Below are 24,215 nucleotides of genomic sequence, written 5' to 3' on the forward strand. Positions count from 1 at the left end.
TAGTAGAATGTATTTTGACATATCATACATACATTGGAGTATAACTTCCCATTCTTGTGGTAGTACATGATGTGGAGTTACACTGGCTGTGCATCCATACATGAATATAAGAAAGTTAGGTCTGATTCATTCTACTTTCTTACCCATTCTCCTCCCCTTCCGTTCTTCCCACTCCTACCATCCAATCAAGTCCCCCACATTGTGAGTCTCAGCATTTTGAGAGAATATTCAGACTTTGGTTCTTTGAGATTGGCTTATTTTGCTTAGTCTACGTTCCATCCATTTACTATCATATTCCATAATTTCATTCTTCTTTATGGTTGAGTTATATTCCGTTGTTTATATGTACCACATTTTCTTTATCCATTCACTGTTGAAGGGCACTTAGGTTGTTTCCATAGTGAGGCTATTGTGAATTGGACTGGTATAAACACTGATGTGGCCACATTGCTATAGTATGCTGATTTTAAGTCCTTTGAGCTTATGTTGAGGAGTGGGATAACTGGGTCAAATGGTGGTTCCATTCCAAGTCTCCTGAGGAATCTCCATACTGCTTTCCAGAATGGCTGTGCTAGTTTGCAGTCCTACCAGAAATATGGGAAGAAGGTACACATCCTCACCAACATTTATTGTTACTTGTATTCTTGATAACTGCCATTCTGACTGGAGTGAGATGCAATCACAGTGCAGTTTTAATTTGCGTTTCTCTAATTGCTAGTGATGTTGAACATTTTTAAAATATATTTGTTGACTGATCCTATTTCTTCTTCTGTGAGATGTCTGTTCAATTCCTTTGCCTATTTATTGATTGGGTTATTTGATATTTTGGTGTAAAGTTTAAAAACCAATTTCGAACTTTGTTCATGAGGATAGCATAAGGACCAGCTATATGCCTTTTGCTCAAAGACCCAATTCAAGTGTCCTTAATTGTTTCAATCTTATCCAATATAACAGAATCCAATCTAGGAGCATGCATTGAACTCAGGTCTTATGTCTTTCTACTCTCTTACCTCAACAATATTCTTCAGTTCTTCCCTTATTTTCATAATCTTAACATATATTTGAGATGACGGGCCAATTGTTCTGTTTGTATTTCTCAATTTGGGTTTGTCTAATGTTTTCTCATAAGACACAGATTATGTTATTTTGCCTGAAATATTACAAAAGTCATACTGTGTTCTTTCCTTGGTCTCTTTACACATTGCTCATGATATTGTCATTAATGGTGCTTGTAAATTATATCACTTAATTAAAGTGGTTTACCTGCTGGGATTTTTCACTGAAAAACTACTTCTTTTCCCTTTATGATTATTAAGACTTTTATTTGGGAAGATATTTTGAGATTGCCAAAATCCTATTCTTCAAATCTTTAGCTGTACTATCAATTGGTATTCAATGTGTGAATTTAATATTACTGTGATGGTACAAAGTGTTAATTTTCTGGTTGTATCATTTTTCTTCATTAGTTGGTACTGCACTATAAGAAAGGACTTTGTCTTCCCATTTATTTATTCATTTATTGATTTATAACAGCGAGGACTAACAGATTTGTATTTTTCTCAAGGTATTATATTTGACGTATTATGAAATAAAATAGAAATTCAAAAGAATGACTGAAAACAGTAAATCAAACACATGAACCCAGCTGTATACCCAGTGGTAACATAGTATTGCAGATGGGGACTATTCCACATGATTTTAAAATGAAGTAATGACCATACAATGCTAGTATGACATTTTAAGTTCAAAAGACCATTCGAAATAATTATGCATTAGAATTTATGCTGCTAACAGTCATGTAGGACATCATAATGGCCACCATGTTTCCAATGTGGAGTAAAGCAAATGAGTAATTATATCTAGCTCTGTCCACTGAAAAATGCAGAAAACAAGTCAACACATCTAAGGTCACCTTAACCACTGATCTTCACTAAAAGGAATCAGGGCTTTTAGAGAATTAGTAATTCCAAGTTGAGTCAGGGATAATCCATATAAACTTGGGAAAACTTATCATGTTAGAAGACAAGAACAAATACTAGGATTATGTCTGAAGGGCTCAGTAGCTATCAGGTTCTGACTCCTAGAGAATAACAAAGTAGGTGGTTGGGATGTGGAGATGGGGAGTTGAACTGAAAGTGATACACCATATCCTGGGAAATTTGATCCCAACATACTGTACAATATACAACTACTAGTTACTCTGGAGAAGAGTAGAAACCAGAAGAATCTCCATGTATTACAAATTGTAATCTTCATACACTTCATGGGTTTGAATATTAATGATAAGAGACTGGAATTAAGAAAAGATTCTTATGCATCATTGGCACATACCAAATGAGTGTAGAGTGAATTTAGACCGCTGAAACTGAATTAAGTATTGTCTCATTATATTCGGCTTTACCTCTTATCGCTGTTGGTCTGAGAGGATTCCAACTTTTATAAGGGTAGAACAAAGCAAACAAAAACAACCAAAAACAATTTATATACTTCTCTCTTAGCAAACCAAGTCTAAAAAACTTCTCCTTATTCCAGGATGATTAAATAGACACATCCAATGTAGAAACTCCCATAATAATCAACTGTGACTGGTAATATAATCCATATATATTTAATAAATATAAAATAAAAATCCATAGGTATTTTTTTGACATTATTAGTAATTGAAAAAGCATATGTTAGACATTTGTGCAGTGTACGTGTGACTACTTAAATTAAAATTAACTAATCTTGGGGAAAATTAAAAAATTAATTTCCTCAATACAACAAACCCATTTCAACTGCCTTAGAGCCATGCAAGGATAGTGGCCACTGTCCTGGATAGAACAGAACACGATGTTTTCATGCTTTTAGGAAGACCTAGGGGGCAATGCTCCTTTATTCAAAAATACGAAAAGTCATTTGAAGAAAAAAAAAAAAAAGTCATTTGAAGAAAAAGTTTAAAATAAAAGGGCAATGGATAAAATATCTTGGAAAGAGTTGTAAGAAAACCAAAGAGCAATTGCATAATTAAAGTCAAGTTTGCAAACAGTAGAAATTAGAATTTGAACTGCGGAAGACTAAATTCAGGATTGCAGTACAGTAGAATTACAAAAAAGTTTCTATCGGAATGGAGGGGGTAAAGGAGGCAAAAAAGATAATGTATGCTTTTGTAAGCATGTGTATGCACACACACACACACACACACACACACACACACAGATGCACATGATTATAAATATCCAAGAAACAAGTCTGAGAATAAGGTGTCTCTAAGGAGGAAAACTTAACAATTGGAAGAGAAAAAAAAATACAGACAAATTGGAGGATAATTTTCTGGATCTGAGAAAAGATATTAAGTGGTTTTACTACATTTAAGCAAAAGAATTGTAAAGAAATTTATTCTATGACACACCTGACAAAGCTTATGAATTAAAAGAACAATTTAAAGCTCCCACAAGCACTGAAGGAGAAATCAGGTTACTAGAGTAATGAGGTAGGAAATTTTTACTCATCAGAATTCTTAGGGTGCGCTTTCCTCCCTTTTGAAGAATCTTTGCCACAGGCCTTGTAGTTGCATTCTTTAGTACCTTGTGGATATTAACATTTTAATTTTCTTCTCTCTCTCTTTTCTGTTTCTCAGTCTTCCTCTCTTCTCTTGCTCTCATTTTTATGAACCTTAGCAAAATCCTTTGTTGCTTCCCTTGTAAGAACTATATATATACTATTTTTCCTATGATTACTCAAAGAAGTAGTCTAGTTTCTGCTCATATATGAATCAAAGCAGGGAGAGAAATAAATTTGAGCAATGAGACAATAAAAAGGAATTTAAACAATATTTTTTGTTATTGTACTTACAAAGTCATAGGCACAGATTGAGGTTTTGTATTATAGACCTGGTGGTATAAATCATAATCATGTTCAAAGTTACATTACTTCTAAACACGTTTATTATTTTAGATATTGTCTTCAGTTTAAGCTAAGAAGGTTAAAAATTATAATAAATAAAATGCCTTTTATGTTTGGATGCTTACTTCCTTAGAGGAAATATTGCTATATGATGGCAGCTTCTATTCTATTAACAAATGTGAATGTGTTAAGATATAAAGAAAAATCTGTGGAGTAAAAAGTACCTTTGTTTTCCAAAAGAAATAATGGTAAGAAAATTCCACCTTCACCCTCCAGTTTGAAAAGAGAAATCTCCTTTAGTGTTTTTGTTTGGTCTGTGTACAACCTGCTTATTAAAATTTCACATGATTGTTCTAATGAGAAGCACTTCTACATGACTCTTATACCTAGTGATCATTTTACATTGACTGTGGTAAACTGAGGTGATTAGAATTCTACCTGTCATCTATCTATCCAGCGTGTATGCATATACGTGTATACTGTTTTGTCCACTACATGTTCAAAAACTAAACATGTAGTTACTAGCAAATTTGTAGGTCAATAATCATGAGTGTGAATCATAATACACTATACATTTTTATATAAATGTGAACAATTGTGTAAACCTTGTGTATGAATTTATATACGTATGTATGTGTGTATGTGGTATATGTGTATATACTATATATATATTTTATATGTATATATAAATATGTACCTGGATAAAATTGTCAATATTAAAAAGTATACATATCAGGATAAAAAATAAAAGAGGAAATGATCCACCTAAAAGGAAAAAAGTGTGGATAAGATGATACATAATGGGGGTGGGGAGGTGAGGGGTAAGAGAAGAATGGAGGAACTTTAGATTAAGTAGAGGGAAATGAGAGGGGGCAGGAGGCGGGGGTTTGAAAGATGGAGAAATGAGACAGACATCATTACCCTATGTATTGTATGATTCAGGAATGGTATAAATCTACGTTGTGTAAAACCATAGAAAAGAAAAGTTGTACCCCACTTATGTACAGTGAATGCAGTCTGTAAAAATAAAAATTAAAAAAAAAAGAATCAAACTTATGTATAAGACAAATGCACTAAGATGCATGCCATATAGTCATTTATGAGGATAGGAATAAAATTTGTTTCTTAGTTACCTAATGGTAAAAGCAAAGAATAACATGTCTCCTAATATTAGTAACATAAAAGCAAACAAGTTACTTTTGATGGAACTGAAAATAGGTCTTTAAACAATCCTCATAGTGGTGAATATATTTTTATAAAGAAATTTAAAATAAATACATAGCCATTTTTAAGCATTAGTTTCTTTGTGTCAGAGAACTAAGAACAAAATATAAAATTACATTTCAGGAAAATGACACAAAAATGTTGCATTGATATAAGAAAAATACTAATCTTAAATTTCATGTTCAAGTTTAGTAGTTCCTGGATTTTTTGACACTTATATTCAATTTTTAAGTGGCTGAACAATGCATTTCTAACACTGGGTCATTTCTAACAAATGAGAAACTATGATTCAGCAAGAGCAAATCTACCTTGGATTCCAGCCAAAGAAATGTATTATTGAATATACCACAGGAAACTCGTTACAACCTTGAGTCACCTGTATGAAGCCAGCCCAAGGTTATGTCATAAACCAAGCTCTTTGTAGACACAGTCACATATATGTCCAATTTTTATAGATAACAAGACCAGTTGTGCTATATGGGTAAGCAATTAATAAATATTTCCTTGACTAATTGTGTTGCTGATTGCTATTCATGTCCTTCTCCTTCACCTCTGCATCTACACTGCTCCTTCCTCAATGTCCCAGAATCGATTACTAGCTTACACTGTTAGCACTTGGTGTTCCAGGGCTGTTGCTTAGTCTGAATTTCCCTCACTTTTGAGCTCCACCTGCTTGGCAGTTTACTCTCTGACCCTGTCTTTCCTGAGATGTTAAACTTCATCAGGGCAGGTTCGTATGTGTAACCTTAATGCATACCTTTAAAACTGTACTTATTGGATAATGCACTGAGGATTAATTTAGTTCCTAAGGTAATGTACTTATATTTTAAGTAGCACTTGTTGAGGGGGGAAAGGACCTTATGTTGAAAGCGGTAAAGGGGTTAAACTTCTGCATTTTAACAGGTCAGAAAGGCCCACCACTTGAGTAGAGAAAACATCAGAAACCTTACTACTTACATACCTATATAGGTCTAGCTATAAGCTAAAACATTGTTCATACCAGGGAATTCTGAAAATTGTTTTGCAATGAGTTTTCAGCATTGTTCTACTTGTTAACCTGGGTATTCAAGGGTGACAGTGATTCAGAATGTAGGTAACTATTTTTATTGGCAATTTAGTGGATATATATTTATTTTATCATAGTAATTCCTCCATGAAGACAAAAATTATTACTCAGTGAAATCAAATTCTTTTAAAAACACACTAAACCCACTTGTTGGAATGAGTTTAATATTCATTTGAACTACTTAAAAGGCAGCTTCTCTTCAACATGAGTGGGTTTTCAGAAAACCCTATCATCCAGGGTTTATGCAGTACTGACAAGAATGTACTGACAAGAAAATCCTATCATCCAGGGTTTATGCAGTACTGACAAGAATGTTTCCAAGAATAAAGTAATTAAAGTTCTTTTTAAAAATAACACAACCAAATACATCTAAATTACACCATTTGTCTTAGGCAATACAAGTTTCAAGTACAGTCCAGTTTCAATGACAAGAAATGACAAGTTATCAAAAGATTTAAAAATTATTTGTATAACTGTTATTTAATGTGAAATTGATTGACCCTTGGAACTGTGGAAATCTAATGTTTTAGAATGCCAAAAATGTTGGGGTAAATTTTGTAACAGTGAGAGGAAATAACTTGATATATTTTTAAATAATAGTTGTAAGTACCAAAAATGTTGTTACTATTTCTTTGACTTTCTTGTGCTACAAAATCTAAATGGAGAATATGGAATATAGTAAACAAAATAGTAAAAATTACCAATACTGATGAATACATCGATGAAGAAAGCTTAATATAATAAGACAAGTTGATCCACTTTTTCTAACTTTCAAAATATTTTTGGGCAAATATGTTGTTGAAAATGTCTCAAACAGAGACATTTTCCCCCGTGAGAATAATCCTGGATTTCTTATGAATTTCACATCTTATTCTACTGGATCAGAGAGATGTTGATTCTTTTACCTACATCCACAAAGAGCAAGAGAGATTTCACCATGATAGCCATTGAGTACTGTGTCAGAGTAAGATCTCTACTTCTTTCTACAGATATAAAAAACTCATCAGCATGATCCACTCTTAGCTTACTAGACACTGTGGACATATTCTGAATCCCAAAGGAATGGAATTGTTGTATGTCAGTCCCAATCAGATGATATCTGCTCACATTCTTGATTGTCCTTTCTATTCTTTGGTGTCCTGTTTCATTCTCTCTCAACCATCCTACCTGCTCACATCCTATAGGAAAAGGCATGGACAAAATAGACATGCCTCAATAACTCAGAGAGTTCTAGCCATTTTTGTAAGTTTAGCAGTTTTATTCTTGAGTACCAGTTTTGTGTCACTTTGTATGAAGAAATCAAGGTTCTCACACCTGAAGTTGAATCACATCCTTAGATTAATGGGAATGACCCCAACTCAGATTAAAATAACACAATGTGCTCCTTTTAAATCTCTTCCATTATACACCCTTCTTCTGATTAGTGACCACCTGGAAGGAAAAGTCTTGCCTTGACTTGTTTCGAATTACACCTAACAATGTATTTTACTAGAAGACAAAGCTAACTGCCTTCTAGTTCCAATAAACTGGAAAAAGTACTAGGAATTTTTTTAGCAAATTCCTTGAAATTATTCCATGCTTTACATGGACCCCAGAATATATGTGTATAAATAAATAAATATACCAATAAATAAATACATACAAATGTTTATACACACATATATACACATGCACATATATGTGTTGCACATGTGCATACACATATGTGTACATGTGCATATGTGTTCATATTGCCACATGTATTGCTATAAAAACCCCTGTTTTGCCACTTTTAAATTGTTTGATCTTGAAAAACATTGTTTAGACTCCTTGTCTTCAGCCATAAAACATATGCCTATGAGATTTAATAAGATATAAAGTGTCTAATATGGTTTCTGGTATCAAGAAGTTTTTCTATAAATAAAAACTGCTAATATTACTTTTGTGTTATGTTAAATTTATACAAAACCACCAGACTGGTCTACTTGCTAGGATTTTCATGAGGCTTATGTGAGACAAAATATGTGAAAATATTTTATGTGTGGGAATGTGTCAAACAAATTAAAGAAAAGATTTTTGGGGAAGTAATATATTAGTACTATTTGGTGAGGGTTAAATATAAGATGAATCAAACATAACACGGGTGGCACTGGCATGTAGTCACAATAAAGAGGTGACAAAGGAAAATCTAAGCACCTATTACTGTGATAGTGGTTGATCTAATTCATACAATTTCAAGACCTAAACAAACAATATAGCCTCAGTACAGAACAAAGAGGCAAGAGTACTTCAGAGCATCATGGCACCTGTATAAAAGCAATATATGTCATAATATAAGCTAGTGACTTTTCCTGAAATTTGCCCCTGTTTCTATTTGATGAGTAACCTCTTATATATCACAGTAAAATGAGAAGAACTGTGGTAATTAAATATGAGATGCTTCCATGACAGTTGAAGTCAAGTAAGTCCTTATGCCAAGAATTGGAAAGCAGGCTGGCAAACTATCATTGGGTCTTGGCTTACCATTGAGAAATATTCTTAGGGTAAATCAATTGAATCCCATTATATATTAAAGTCAATAATGAATAGAACAAATCTGAATAAAGGTTGATATTTTAAATTTGCTTTTATTTGTGAGGCATGTGGAAACATCTAGGCTATTTCAGAGGCAAGAAACTAGAACAAAACAGATTATGTGATGGTTAATTTTATGTGTCAACTCGACTGGGCTAAAGGGTGCCCAGGTAGCTGGTAACATTTATTTATGGGTGTCTTTGTGATGGTATTTCCAAGTGAATCATTAGACTAAGAAGAAGATCTACTTTGACCAAATGAGTTGGCATTACCCAATCAATTGAGGGACAAATGAAAAATAAAATAATAGAAAAGATGGAGGAAGGATGAATTCAGTCTCTCTCCTCTAGACTAGGACATTCTTCTTGTATGGTTCTGGATATTGGATCTCCTGGTTCTCACGTCTTCAACCTCAGATTTAGCATTATATCATCTCTCCTGGTTTTCAGATATTGGGAACACTTGGACTGAATTATATCACTGGATTTCTTGGTTTACCAGCTTACAAAAGGCAGATCCTGGGACCTCTTAGCCTCCATAATTATATGAGCCAATTCTCATTGTAAATCTTTCTCTCTCTCTCTCTCTCTCTACACACACACACACACACACACACACACACACACACAAACACACACATGCATATGGCGATTAATATATATGTATATATTAGGATGTATGCTTATAAAGTAGGAGATTACATATATCATATAATATATATATATAACTTTGTTCTGATATGTGTTTGTTAGGGTCTTCAAAGAAATAAAAAAACAATAGGGCATGCCTATTAGAAATAAGATTAAAAAACAATGGCAGTTTTCCTTGCAGTATCTGTGGGAAACAGCTTTCAGAAAGTTCTTATATACTAGTTAGAAGCAATTCAAAAATTAAAAGGGTAAGTCAGACTATAGAGAATGGTTTAAAATTGTTTTACTTAGCAATAGTCTATTAAATGTATGCACAATTTTGTCCCAGTTAAATAGCAGTAAAATGTAGGCAAACTCAATTGATTTGTTCTTAGCATACAAAAACTAATTTGATCAAACTACAAATAGGTTTGGTGAGTCCCAGAAGCATTGACCCTTTTCTTTATTATTTCTGCTTTTCTTGAGTTTGAAAAAATTTATTCATTCACTGGCCTTTTTTTCCCAAAAACTAATAAGTCACTTCTATGAAAATGAGAATACAATCTCGTTTTTACATTTTTGTGCAATTGCAAAAATATAAGACTAGAATGGAGCTAATAAACAGAGAACATCTGTCATGTGTGAGATACCATGTCTATCTTATGATAGATTCTGTTTCATATTAGGGAACTGATTTTTATCTGGTCAAGGAACTGACCTGAGGGAATATCACAATGTTTTATGGTTGAGGTTGGCTCTAGTCAAGCCTGAGCTTTCATTCTGTCCACACCCCAATTCTGCTTTTTTCTTTCCAAGTCATTTTGAGATAGTGAAAAATGAATTAGTAAGTAGGTAGAATATTGTTTGTTCTGCATTAAAACTAACAATGATGGTTTTCCTTGACAAGACCAGACTATCTTTGCTACTATGAGATTTTTTCTTTTCTCAGATCAATTCCATCAGTCTAGTTTACTGCCTTGAGCATCAGATCCATTTTTTAAATAAATTTAAGTAAATTTAATTGTTTTAAGGATGCTCAATATTGATTTTTGTTTTTGCTTGAAGGATGTATTTGAGGATCCAGAGAATGTGATGGACATACTTTAGAAAAATGCTTATTCACCGAAAACGTATACAGAAAGCCCCTAAAACCTATCCTCATACCGCCATTTAAAACTCTGTGATCTACCCAGCAACTTGGGAGGCTGAGCAGAAGGCTCACAAGTTAAAGGTCAGCCTCAGCAACTTAATATGGCCCTAAGCAACTTAGTGAGACCCTGTCTCAAACAACAACAGAAAAAGAAATTTAAAACAGGGGTTGGGATGTAGTTCGGTGGTAAAGTGCCCCTGGGTTCAGTCCCCAGTACCAAATAAATAAATAAATAAATAAAATCTGTTATCTAGAAGATTGTGGTAAGAGAAAGATCTAAAAAAAAGAAAATAAAATAAGCATTTGTTTTAAGAGAGTTCATGGATTAGTTTTACAGAAAACAAAGAGTTTTAAACATTAACATGGGTCGTTTAGTTATTCATTAATAAAAGTACATGCTATAAGAGCCTTTAAGTGGTTACTAATTGATGAAAATAAAAGATTTAATGTAATTTTTATAGTGCTTAAGAGCAGATATAAAATTTTTCATTTGGTCAAAAACTATGGCATATTACTGCATGGGAAGTTTTATCATGCTAAATTCTTAAGGAGATGTATATGAAATCCCTGTATATAAATTATTTATTTTCATTCTTTTCTAAAACTGTTTGTATATATAGTAATTTTCTGCTTTCTTTTTTATTTCTTGCCTCTTTGCTGCAATGTGCAGTTAACCCTTCAGTCCACTAACTTGGACTTCTGCTAAGGTTAGGCAGCTCTCATGCCTAAGCAAGAGTAAATAGGAAAGGAACAAATTAGCTTCTTCGTTAGTGCTCATTGGTCTTTATTAATCCTTTGGGCTACACTGTCTCTACAGCTAGCTGTTTTCTTAGATGTGTAAAAACAATCTTTAATCAACACTCTGTTGTCTTCTCTGGAAACAGTCATTCATATTTAGATGAACATAACAAGCTAGATATTGGGAGCTATTTAATTGTGAATAGTGGTCAAAGGAAAACAAACAAATTTGTTCAAGAACATCTCAGAAACTCCAGGGATATTGCTTACTGCTCCTTGCATTAGCAAAGTTTAAAACTAATGGTGCATTGAGTCCAGGGACCCTATCACTCAGAGGCATTAAAATTCCAAATGGTCAGTCCCCTGACATGCTTGGAAGAACTCAGGACCTTTCCTCAACAAGAATAAGGTGTGGGGGGTATAAACATTTTAAAAGGATTAACTTGAGATCCTTGGTTTTATAATATCAGCCACTAAGACATCAACCACACATTCAAATTGTTATTCTGAGTGTTTGTTCAATTTAAATAGGAAAAAGAACTAATAAAGATTTAAAAAATAGGCCAGTGACTCCACCGAGGTACATAAATAAGATTTATTCAACTTAATTTGTCAATGTTTGGGTTTTTCCCAACTAGCCTTGTATTTTTCAAACTATAAAGGGGCAATGCTCAATTTTTCTGAAGAAATTTGAGCTAAAAATTTTGTACCAAACTGTCTAATTGTGAGATACTAAGTCTTTGTATTTGCGAGAAGAAATAATATAGAGTTTTCAGAGTGCACTGAATTTCCACTATTTTTTTTGCAATAGTTATTTAAAAGAATAAGAACATTTTAATTTGCAGCTATGTTTAGTTAATAATACAGTTAAATTTATCTTCTTATTATTTTATTTAGCCAACTTGAAATCTTATCTGCCAGTTACCTTTACCTTCATTTCTGAAGTATTTTTGTCTTAAAGAAAATGTATTAAAGTGCTATGATTTGGATGTCGTTGCCCTCTAAGGGTTCACATGTGAAAGTCTGGCTTTCAGGGTGGTGGTATTGGAAGATGTTGTAGAATTTTCAAGAGGTGTAGCCTAAAGGGAGGTCTTTAGGTTATTGGGGATAAACATTCAGAGGAATTAAGGTAGTTCTTATGGGATCTCTGAGTTAGTTCTTGTGGGAGGTTGTTATAAAAAGTCAAGTCTGGCTATTTCCTAGTGTCTCTGCTTTCTGTCTTGTGATGTGATCTCACTGTCCTGCGTGTCTCCCACCATGAAGTCGTTTGCCATGTGGTGATACAGCCAGGGGGGACTCTCCAGAGCCAATAGCATGCTTTTTGGATTTTCAGCCTTCAGAAAATTACCCAGCTTCATATGTTTTGTGGTAGTGATAGAGAATAAACAAATATACAAAAGATCAATAGTACATTATTTTACTGATCTCATTGTTTTATGATGCCAAAAATACCCCCACATTTTCTAATCATAAATGACTTTAATTTAGAAGGTTTCCTAGGAAATATTTTAAGTGGATATATATATATATATATACATATATATATATATATATGTATATATATATATGATTATAAATTAATGTATGGGATAAATTCAAGGTTCTTGTAATATTTAATATGGTCATCAGAGCATACTTTAAGTTTTCTGAATCTAAGTGCCTATAAAGTATAAAATATTTTATAATTTCTCCAATTAAAAATATTAAACATTTGGTATGAAATATCTTGCAGTGAAACTTATAATAAATTTTGAGTTACTTCAATATTTGTTGTTTCATAGAGGATTTAGCCTATGCCAAAAGCTGAAATTGAGAGAGGCAAAATATGTAGAACAATAAGGGAAAATATTCAGATCTTAGTATTCTGACTAAAAGCCTGAGAATTCTGTCAGAGAAGAATTCAGAGAATTTTCTCTTACCATTGTTCATTTTTTTTTTTTTTTTTGGTTGACTTTAATGGTACATAATGGTTCCAGGCACAAAAATTTTCTACTTGAAGTCAAAAAAATTAGGCAGCTCTTTATCAGTTTTTGTTCTTGTTTCCCCCACAAACATAACTTAATTTTAAGAAACAATCTTTATGAATTTACAAATAATCAGGGTGTTACAATTGAAATATTTGTTCTATCATATAATTACATTCATCCATACAAATGTTCATGCACACATATGGACTATAGACACGTGCTTATGCATTCATTAATTTATCATAAGCTTGTTGAGTTCTTCACGCTTGGCATGATATGAGGTGCCTAAGTCATAACAACAAATTACTCACAGATTCTGTTTGTAAAGCTCTGACATTGGTGAGTAAGGAAGTCAGGGATCTGCTATACACTGTGGTAAGCATGATAAGCATTCTGAAATCAAGAGTGTGCTCAGTTTAAGTCGGGAAGCTTCCTCAATTAGGAATCAAAACTCCCCATGCTAGTCTAGGCTGGTGACCTTGGATGACATACAAACTCTGGCTGAACCTCCGTTTCCCCATCCACTAGATGAATACACCTGTACACTAATTCAAAACATCATTTTTGAGAATAAGATGAAAAATTTTATGCCCAGGTGCCCTGGTATTCCAAAGAACACTGATTCTAAATGAAAAAGCAATATCTTGGGTTCTTGATCTAATTAAGTATGGGTATTTCCCTTCTTGTAGAGACACAGTGTAGTTTAATTTAATCTGTGATTCATTCCACAGCAAAGAAATTTCTTTAATCTAATTTAATCTAGAGTGTCCAATTTTATTGAATTTCTGTCTTTTCTAAACATATTTTGGATATTCTTTCTATGTAATAACATTACTAAAATTTAAACTGCTCTGGAGATGGCAAGTATTTAAATATTTAAATATAATCTAAGTATGAAACACAATCTAAATATTGAATTTAGATACAATGTTTCTTATATTACTACTCACTATAATCAATTTTGTATATTATGAAACATAACATTATTACAGTTTCTTATGCATATATATTTATTCCTTTCCTAAATTATAAGTGCCTTTATCACCTACATGATAAGGCACTATTCTGGATATTAGTGATATATCAGAAAATAAAACATCCAAAATTATCTGCCTACATGGAGCCTCCCATTCTTATAGACAGAGAAGACAATTTAAAATTTTAAATTAAATAGTGTTAGCAATCAATGTGCTTATTGAGAAAATAAAAGCAGGAAAATTCTATAGGGAATACCAGGCATTATGGTTTGCAATTTCAAATAAGTGAGCCAGGGAAGAGCTCACTCAGGAGGTATTTGAACCCAAATTATAAGGCAGTGAAGGAATGAGCTACAGGAATATCTGTGAGGGCAGCATTCCAGGTGGAGGGAGTAGGAGTAAAGGTCCTGAGGCACGAGTGTGCTTCAAGTATTCCTGGAACAGCAAGGAGGCTGTTGTGCCTGGAGTGTTTCCACAAAGGTGGAAATAGGAAAGGAAACCTTAGCGATTAAAGGAAGCTGGATCTTATAAGGCCTTGTAAGCCATTGAAAGAATCTTAGCTTTTACTCTGAGTGAGAAGAGAAGCATTGGAGGATGTAAGCTAAGAAGAGACATAATCTGACCTATGTCTAAACAGGACTCCTTGGCTACAATGTAGGGGTGCAAAGTAGCAGCAGGAAAGCCAGTCAGGTGGCAGCAGTGGTAGTAATGGAAAATAACCAGCACCTGGTTGTGTTCTGAATTCAAGACAAGGCAGGTTGCTGATGGCTTAAAGGTGGAGAGTGGACCAAAGAGAGGGATCAACCATCATAGTGAGATATTTTGAACTGAGTAAATGGAAGGATTGAGTTTCCAGTAAGATGGAGAAGACTGAAGGAGAAGCAGGCTTGTGTAGAAGACTGCAATTTCATTTTGGAAAGCATCAGTTGGAGAAGACACCTAAGAGAAATCACAGGGGCAGCTGGGGCTTTGAATCATGAGTTCAGCAAGGGGACCTTTTGCTGGAGATAGAAACTTAGGGATCATGGACAAGTGATTGGTGGTTATAATCCCTAGAATGAAGGAGTATGAATGAAGGGTGGTCATAATCCTTAGAACAAAGGGAATGAAGAATGAATATAGCTGGAAAAGACGACAGGTTCAACGACTGTGATTGCTGGATTGGAAAAGTAAGGAGACACTGGAAAAGAAAAGGGGACTGAGTGGCTATGAGACAGGAGGAAAATCAGGAGCTGAGTTAGGGAAAGGATCTTAAGAAAAGAGAAAAAGGGAACTGACAGCCTTGTCGGGTTAAATGCTGCTGAGTTAAGTGAGATGTGCTGTGACAATGGACACTGGATTTACTGATGTGGAGGGGTGACATCAACAACAAAGGCCTGACAGACTGGGGGAGAAAGAGTCTGATGGAGTATTAAGGGGAAATTGGGAAGAGATCATGAATTTTTGGAGTCATTTTAATCTCAAAGAAATGAGAATAATAGATGGAGTTGGGCGATCTGAAATGAAGAGTGTGAATGTGTGTGTGTTTAGCTATACCCCCAGCCCAGGGAGAGAAAGAGAAAAAATGTTTATACAAATGAAATGATACTGTAGCAAAGGAATGATTATATAAACAGGGAGAGAAAAAAGATTTGGAGCAAAGTCCCTGGGAAGTAACCAGCGGTGGGATCCACTGTACAGATGGTGGGATCCAGTATTTTCTGACTATTTAGGGAGATTTCTCTTCCTAGGAGATTTCCCTCCTAGATATTGCTCAAAGAGTTTCACAATAGAGAAAAGCAGAGACTTACAGAAATGAAATCATTTACACGTATAATAGATCTAGAAAGGCACAAAACTGAAATTCATGTTGTATTCTGTACAACACCCATTGCTTTTTCCACTTCTTCACAACTGGAGAGCCATTAAGATGGCAGATTTATTTAATATTTTTAGAGAGATAGTATCTTGCTATGTCACTCAGGATGGTCTTGAACTCCTGGATTCAAGTGACCTTTGTTCCTCTGCCTCCTGAGCAACTGGGACTACAGGTACCTGCCACAGTACCTGGTTTAAGATGACAGATTTCCTGTGATTTTTAATATTGTGTGTATGACTAATGAACAAGGAAAGGAAATGCACTGTCAGGCAAATGTGTTGTTTTCTAATTATCTGGGGGCCAATTTGTAGAACATCCATATTCTCCTTTATTCTGGCTTTAATTATGCTCTCCACCTCTTGGCCTCCAAAAAACACACCCCCACACGAACACACACACATAAGGGTTTGGAAGAAAATGATTGGGAAGAAGTATGAAATGAAATATGCTTCTAGAAAAAGACTTACTGTGAAAAAGGATGCGTATTAAAATTTCCTTCCCTAAAATGACATTTTTAGATTTTATTGATGGATATAATGTGCCCTCTAATATTAAAAAATGATATTTGAAAATGGATTCTACTTTGATGCAGTGAATCTTCTTAAATCTTATAGAATTAGAAGAAATAATTTAAAACGTGACATTCTTGCAGGCAAGTTTTAAGGAAGGCAATTCAGGACCTTGCTCCCTATGTGGGTCACTGACATTTTATTGTGATCTTGCTCTACTGCTGTACTCTTAATTAACCTAAGCCAACCATATTTTCAGTTTGGTCATTGGTCAGATGAGCTCTTGGACTGAGAATAGTAGTGAGTCAGCATGAATTCTGTCCTACAACCAACAAAGAGATCAAAATACTGGGCCTGTTGTTGAGTAGTAGCTTCTTTCCATATACACATTAAGTATTACTTTTACTTCTCTCTAAAAATGCTTTCTAGAATACTGGACAACCCAGCATAGTAGTACTTGAATAGTCTCATCAGTTAGGATTTGGAACTAATAATACTATAATGCTAGAGTATTTTTTCTGAGTTAACTTGTCCATTCAACAAATTTAATGAACTTTCTTAGGTGCTAGTTAATGCTCCTCCACTTTATGTGCTAGTAAACAAATCTGTCAAAAGATAAAAAATTCCTGCATCTGTGAAGTTTCTGTTCTAGTGGGGACAGATAGAAAATATGCAATAAAGGTAACTGGCAAGTAAATGGTACAGTATGTTACAAACTAATACTATGCAGAAAAAAAATCCATCAGGGTGAGGGGAATTGGAAGCAGGATTATCCTAGTTATAGACTTCTCTTTGATGCTATCACTTCTAATAAAGACATGAATATTCTCAAAGAAGAAAATGATTTTCTAGTCAACATAAAAAGTTTTTCTTATGTCATATGTATCATATTTTTTGCTTTTAGTGTGAATACTGTAGTACTGCATTCTGATGGCACCAAATGTATGGGAATTGAGTGAACCTGATTGTCACCTTTGAAATCCCTGTTTCTGACAGATCAAATATTTCAAAATCTCTTGTTAAAAACACTTTGAGCATGCTCCTGCTTGGAGACATTTTCATCTTTAATAATAACCAATTTAGAGAAAGTAGGACAGAGCAACTAGCATATTTTGAAAACAACAAAGAAATAGATGCTTCATTAATAATTGCCTGACACTCTGTAAGCTCTGAGTATTCAAAAAGCATTGATTATATTTCTAAAATTTAAGTAAGGTCACAGGCTATGGATGCCATCCTGTAAAACTCTCATAATAAAATCAATGAATTGAAGTTGCTCATATTTTACAGGGCAGTAAAGGAAGGGAAGAGTATCAGGTAATTATTTCTACCTGCAATTCTGCTTATCCATGAGAGGCTCTAGGTGGAAAAACTATTCCAGATTATTTTTGCATCTCTGGTTCTGAGCATGATACCTAACAAACATTTCATTTGTTCTTAGAGTCTAAAGTTTCTAAGAACCACTTGGTACACTTATTAAATATCTATAATCTTTCATTCCATTTTCTGGGACATACTTATGCTAATAAAATGCTATTCTTTGAAATCAAAATTTAAATAGAGTAACCCTCAGACATTAAAATTAAAATTAAGAGTGGAAGTCCCATGCTTGCAAGGAGAGAGAAGTGTTTATGTAAGGAACAAGGTTCTGTGATTTAACCTAGTCTTATATGACTCTAAAACACACTAAGTTCTCTTACTTAGCTCAGATGTCAGCTGGTTTATTGCTTTCTGTTCTGAGGTAGAAATTAATCCTGGTTTCCCACCTTGGAGGTGACTTTGATTAGCTATATAGTGGGATTCAGTGGATGACTGTAACTAAACCTAAGCCATTATTATCATGAATTAAAATGATTTTCAGTATTCTGATGACACTATTACAGCTTTATTTTTCATATATGAGTATTATGTCATGATAAAGAGAGGAAAAATCTAGTGATTTCAGCTTTGTGGTATGTGGTGCTTTAGTGAAAGGTGCTAACAATTCATTTGTATGGAGATCAATACTCCATCCACTCTAATTTTTAACAATTCTTATATTGAGATGATCACAAAATTTTATGCATATTAACTATCTTTATTTGTCATATGTGTTCACTTTTGTTTCATTTCATGATAGATTAGATTGATTTTCATTGATTTGCCCTACTCTCAGGAATTCCAAATATACAGGTTTTATATAAGGAAAAGAAATGGTTTGTTTAAGATCATCATTGAATTATGAAGAGATCTTGTATTCATTTTCTACTGATGCATAAAAAAGCACCACAAAGTAGTTAAAACAGTATGCATTTATTATCACATACTTCTATAGGTCAGGGGTATGGGTGTAGCTTAGCTGAGTCCTTTTGTTTAAATCTCACAGTTTTTAGTCAGGTGTTAACTGGGGCTGGGATCCCATTTGAAGTTGAGGGTCCTTTTTCAAACTCATAAAGCTGTTAGCAGAATTCAGTTCACTGGAGCTACAAAATTCACATAGGCTTTCTTTTTCAAATCCAAAGGAGCAAAAGTCTTATTTCTAGACACTTTAATGAAGGGCTAAACTGATTAAGTCAGGCCCAACTATCATGATTTTCCTTTTGATAACCTTAAAGCTCATGGACTGCTATCACATCAACACAATTTCTTGACCTTGTAACTTCATCCTATCCCCTTTATCATATTCTATTGGTTAGAAGTAAATTATGTCTCAGTTGTACTTATGGGAGGAGATTCACCAGGGTTTAGGTCACTACGGACAATTTTAATGATGTGCCTCCAATTTTTTTTGCTGGAACATACCAGGGATTGAACTCAAGGGTGCTCAACTACTGAACCACATTACCAGCCCTATTTTTTTGTAATTTAGATACAGTGTCTCACAGAGTTTCTTAGCACCTTGCTTTTGCTGAGGCTGTCTTTGAACTTGGGATCCTCCTGTCTCAACCTCTGGGCTGCTGGGATTACACGTGTGTACCACTGTGGCCGATATGCCTCCATCTTGCTTATAAAAATATAGCATTCAAGTCCCAACCAAATTTTGAGATAAGTGTAACAAAAAGATAATTAAATGTAAGTGTGTATTAGGAGAATGAGTGAGCAAAAGAGAAAGGAAGGGTAAAAACAATACAGAAGAGGCCCAGCATCACAGTTCCCATGAAACTGTGAAAACTCAGAGGTCAGAGTATTTAATATGTCTTATGATTGGTGTCATCTAAAAGTTGATATAAAATTACTTGCTATACAGTCTTTGTAGGTAAACCCCAACAAAGTTCCCAAAACTCAGCAAAGTTTGTTGCATTCAAGTTATAAATGGAGACTGAGAATTGAGTAGAAATACAAATTTGGGGCTATAGATACTTATGTCTGAAAATATGGAAAGTACTCTGGATTTCCACAATATAAGTGTTCACAGTTTGAATCCATTCTTCTTATTTATAGAGAAAAGACTGATTTTAGGAAGCTTGAGGACACATAAGAAGTTAATTTGTAAGTTCCACATGTTTCTTTGAGGAGAACAATAATTAAAATTTGTCTTAAGATGTACAGCCAAACCTATATCAAGATAGGCCAGAAAATTTGGAAAGAAGGCAAGAAAGTAATATTCAGGGTCATAGAAGCAAACAAATACTGAAGGCTTTGGAAAGAAAAACATAGAAGTATTTTCAGTAACTTTGCAAGTGGTTGCTGTCATTTGGCCTTCACAACCTGCTATCCAAATTCTAGATATTACTTATGTCAGCACAGTGTTGTCCTTCAGATAAATGACAGTTTATTAGATTTCTAAAATTGCACTTTTTTGTAATAAAATCACTTCAGGACTGAAGTACAAAAAAATGACGTGTGTGTATATGAGTTTGACTCAGAGATTAGAAGATGTGAAATATTAATGCTACTTGCAACATTCAACACCCACCAAATGCAAATTTATGCAAAGTCAGCATAAAATTGCTTCTTTTTATGAGAGGATTGGAATTATGAGAGTTCAGCCTATCAAGAATAGGAATCATCTTCATATTTAACTTACTTTTGAGGTTGGTTGAACATAGTGACGTGACTAAGAGAGATAGGGAGATAGGCCTATGGAAAGAATACTACTTTAGGAGCCCCAAATTCTTCCAATCCTGTCTGTATGACTTGTGTAGTGGTGAATGAGTTATTAACATTTCAGGTTTTTAGTTTTTTATTTCAGCAAAATGGGGGCAGCCTCCAAGGATGAATAATAAATGTTCAAAGGGTTTGCAAGTTATAAATTGCCATAGTAACCTGAATTATTATTTTTCCAATGGTTCCAAGCTAGCTACCATCCAAGTGTTTATTTTGCAGGGAAGAGGCAGGTTGAAATGGCTCCAACAGTCAAATCACAGTATGGAATGTGGTAATAGGTTTGTAGCAAAAATAAAGAGTATTCATAAAATGCAATCTGGGACCTCTGAAGCTCCACCAGAGTCTGCATTTGCATCCATTCTCACTGCAGTTACACTCTTTAAGTCACAGGAGGTACCTGTCCATGGGAAATCATTTAATCAGCCTAAAATTTCTCTACTACATGAAAAAGTATGAAATGGCAAGAAGGCTAAAATCTGCACAAAGAAGAGGGTGTCTGCTTGATACTTTTGTGTTCTAATGTCTTGTATGAACAGGACTTTAAAGTTAGACAAAGTAGATGTTATTCCAATTATACTGAAGAAGAGGCTATCTTATAGAAGCTTCACCAATAAGATGTTTGTAATGCACAAAATGACAGATCAGGAGAAGTAGCAGAGATCTTACTAGAAATTAGGCTTCAAGATATTACATTATAGGGGCTAAGGATGTGGCTCAGTGGTAGAGTGCTTGCCTAGCATGTATGAGGCACTGGGTTCAATTCTCAGCACCACATAAAAATAAATAAAGATTCATCAATAACTAATAAAAATATTTTTAAAAGATTACATTATAATCATCTTATTTTTTGCTACTACAATCTCAATCTCTCTCTCTCTCTCTCTCTCTCTCTCTCTCTCTCTCTCTCTCTCTCTCTCTTCCCTTTCTCTCTCTGGATGTGAATTTTAGCACATATCTGAAAGCTAAATGAAAGAAAAAAATGTTTGCACTAAATAAGGTAAAATAAAACTAAGAAACATTGTACACAAAGCAGACAGTGGTTTAAAAGGATGATTTTAAAAGTTCTCCTAGAAAATCAGTCACACTATAAAAACAAAGAGCCCCATTTAGAGGGAGACATTCACTTAGTGAATTAAACATACATTAATGAAAAGAGGGCAAGGTAAACTTTGCATGTGGGCCAATTGTCATCTCTATTAATAGATTTTAGAGGGTAATTTTCCTAGTCATTTTCATCAGTATATCAAAATCCATAATTAATCTATAAACAACATTCTGGAAAATTCTTTATAGGGTGCCCTGCAAACATTCTTTCTTCCCCTTACATCCATTTTCTCTGGATCTGTGGTCCTCACTGCTGCCAGAGGTCTTCTTAAGCAACTTATCTCTGGTTATCTCATTTCTGTTTGTTTGAAAATCGCTATGAACTCCATTCAATGTTCAGGAAAAATACTACAGCCTCTGTTTGTGCATTCAGTGGCCCCCCTAATCTGGCAGGAATTTAGCTCTCTGACTTTATGTGCACAAACACACCCAGACTCACGGATCTTCTAATGACATTATTCCAGTATGTTTTACTCTTTAGTAAATGCTCCATGCCCTTTCATGAGATCAAGTATCTGCAAACGCTATTCCTTGCTTAGAATATCATCCTTTCTTTTATGTTTGGCAAGCTGCTCAGGATCCAGGACCCCTTTGCTTCTTCTGGATTCTGAGATAGAATCTTATCTCCTAACTACAACATGTGTTACCTGGCCTTGCAGTTTATCTGTTCCATATCTGACTCCTCTGTGAACTAAAAGGTTTGGTACCAGGACTAGCTCATTACAGATTCCACAGCACATGGTATGGTGCTTGTGATCTAGAATGTAACAAACGAATGTTTGTCAAAGTAAGTCAAGGCTCCAGAAACTCTTCAAGTCTCCAAAATTTTACAGAATCAAAAAGGACTTGGTAGAATAAGATTAGAGAGAAGAGAACTGTATGCAGTTGAGTATTGATTACCAAATATTCTTTCCTGCAGGGTAATCATCAGTCATGAGCTTGAACTGAGGGTGGATCATGGCCCACATGCAGAACCTCTGCTGTGGGAGAGAAAATAAAGAGGGCTCTGTGCCATTTTGTGGATCTGGAGCAAGAAATGTGAATCTCGAGGAAGCAAAAAAATATGCAATCAGCAATAACAGAATATGAGATCATAGGATATTTACCAAAATCAACTGTCTGAGGGACCATAAAGCACTTCCAGAAGTGTTGGAAGATTTTAATGTGTATTAGTCACCTTTCTATTGCTTCAACAAATATCTGAGATAATAGACATATAAAGAGAAAGGCTTATTTTGACTCACAGTTTCAGAAGTTCCAGTTCATGATCATTTGACCCCTTTGCTTTTAGACTTGTTGTGAGGCAACAGTGTCATGGCAGGTGCACAGGGGAGCTAAACCACTCACCACATGGCTGGGAGGAAAAGAGAGAGGGAGCGGAGAAGAAAGGAAGAGGAGGAGGAGGAGGCCACCCACAGTCCCTTTAAAGGGTTCCCCAATGACCTAAAGATCCCCCAATGGATTCTACATACTAAAGATTCTACCACCTGCCAACAGAGTCACACTGGGTAGCAAGTACTTAACACATATGTCTTTGTAGGAGCCTTAAGAACCAAACTATAGTAAACAAGTTTAGAGTACCTTCTCTTATCACAGTGGAATTTTATAAGTTATAACTCAATACGAAAAGCCCCAGTTGTCATGTGATGTTCAGAAAGGGAAAACAACACAACAAAGTGAAGTTTATTTCACCTATGAAAAGTTGATTTCACATTTCAAATAGAATTTTTAAAGTACCATAAGGACAGAAAAAAGGAAAAAAAATATACATTTTTTTCAATATATACACAAAGTAAATTTTGATTTAATATCTGTTCTTGATGAAACTACTTGCAAACTATTTATAGGAATGAATGTTATTAATTTGATAAAGAATATTTGCAAAATACCTGCAACAGACACTATCCTTAATGATAAAGTGTTGAAACATTTTCCCTTAAGATAAAAAGGTAAAAAAAAGAATATATATTTCACCATTTTATTACACCATTTTATACAATACAACATTGTATTGGAGGTTCTACTTGGTGCAACAGAATAAGAAAAAGAAGTACAATACTTAGGGATTGTTCAAAGACAAAACCTCTCATTGTTAGTAGATTATAGCAAGAATTTATTATAAAAACAATAAATAAACTTGGAGAAGTTTTTTAGATTAAAGGCCACCATGTAAAATCAATTGTATTTCTATATGCCAGTCATACAAATAGTAAACACTTTTTTAAAGGATACTATTTGCAATTCATAAAACTGTTAAATACCAAACAACAAATTTATACAAAAGTGTGGAGAACCTGTCTTCTGAAACTAAACAATATTACTGAGAAAAAGGAAAAAAGACTTAAATAAATAGAGAGGAACTGCTGTTCAATATTGTAAAAATAATTCATCCCAAATCTATTGATTCTACAAACACCACTTAAAATCTCAGTACAAAATTTTGTGGAAATTGACCATAAGACTCTAAAA

This window comes from Sciurus carolinensis, chromosome 8 (genome assembly GCF_902686445.1).
Source record: "Sciurus carolinensis chromosome 8, mSciCar1.2, whole genome shotgun sequence".
Classification (NCBI taxonomy): domain Eukaryota; kingdom Metazoa; phylum Chordata; class Mammalia; order Rodentia; family Sciuridae; genus Sciurus; species Sciurus carolinensis.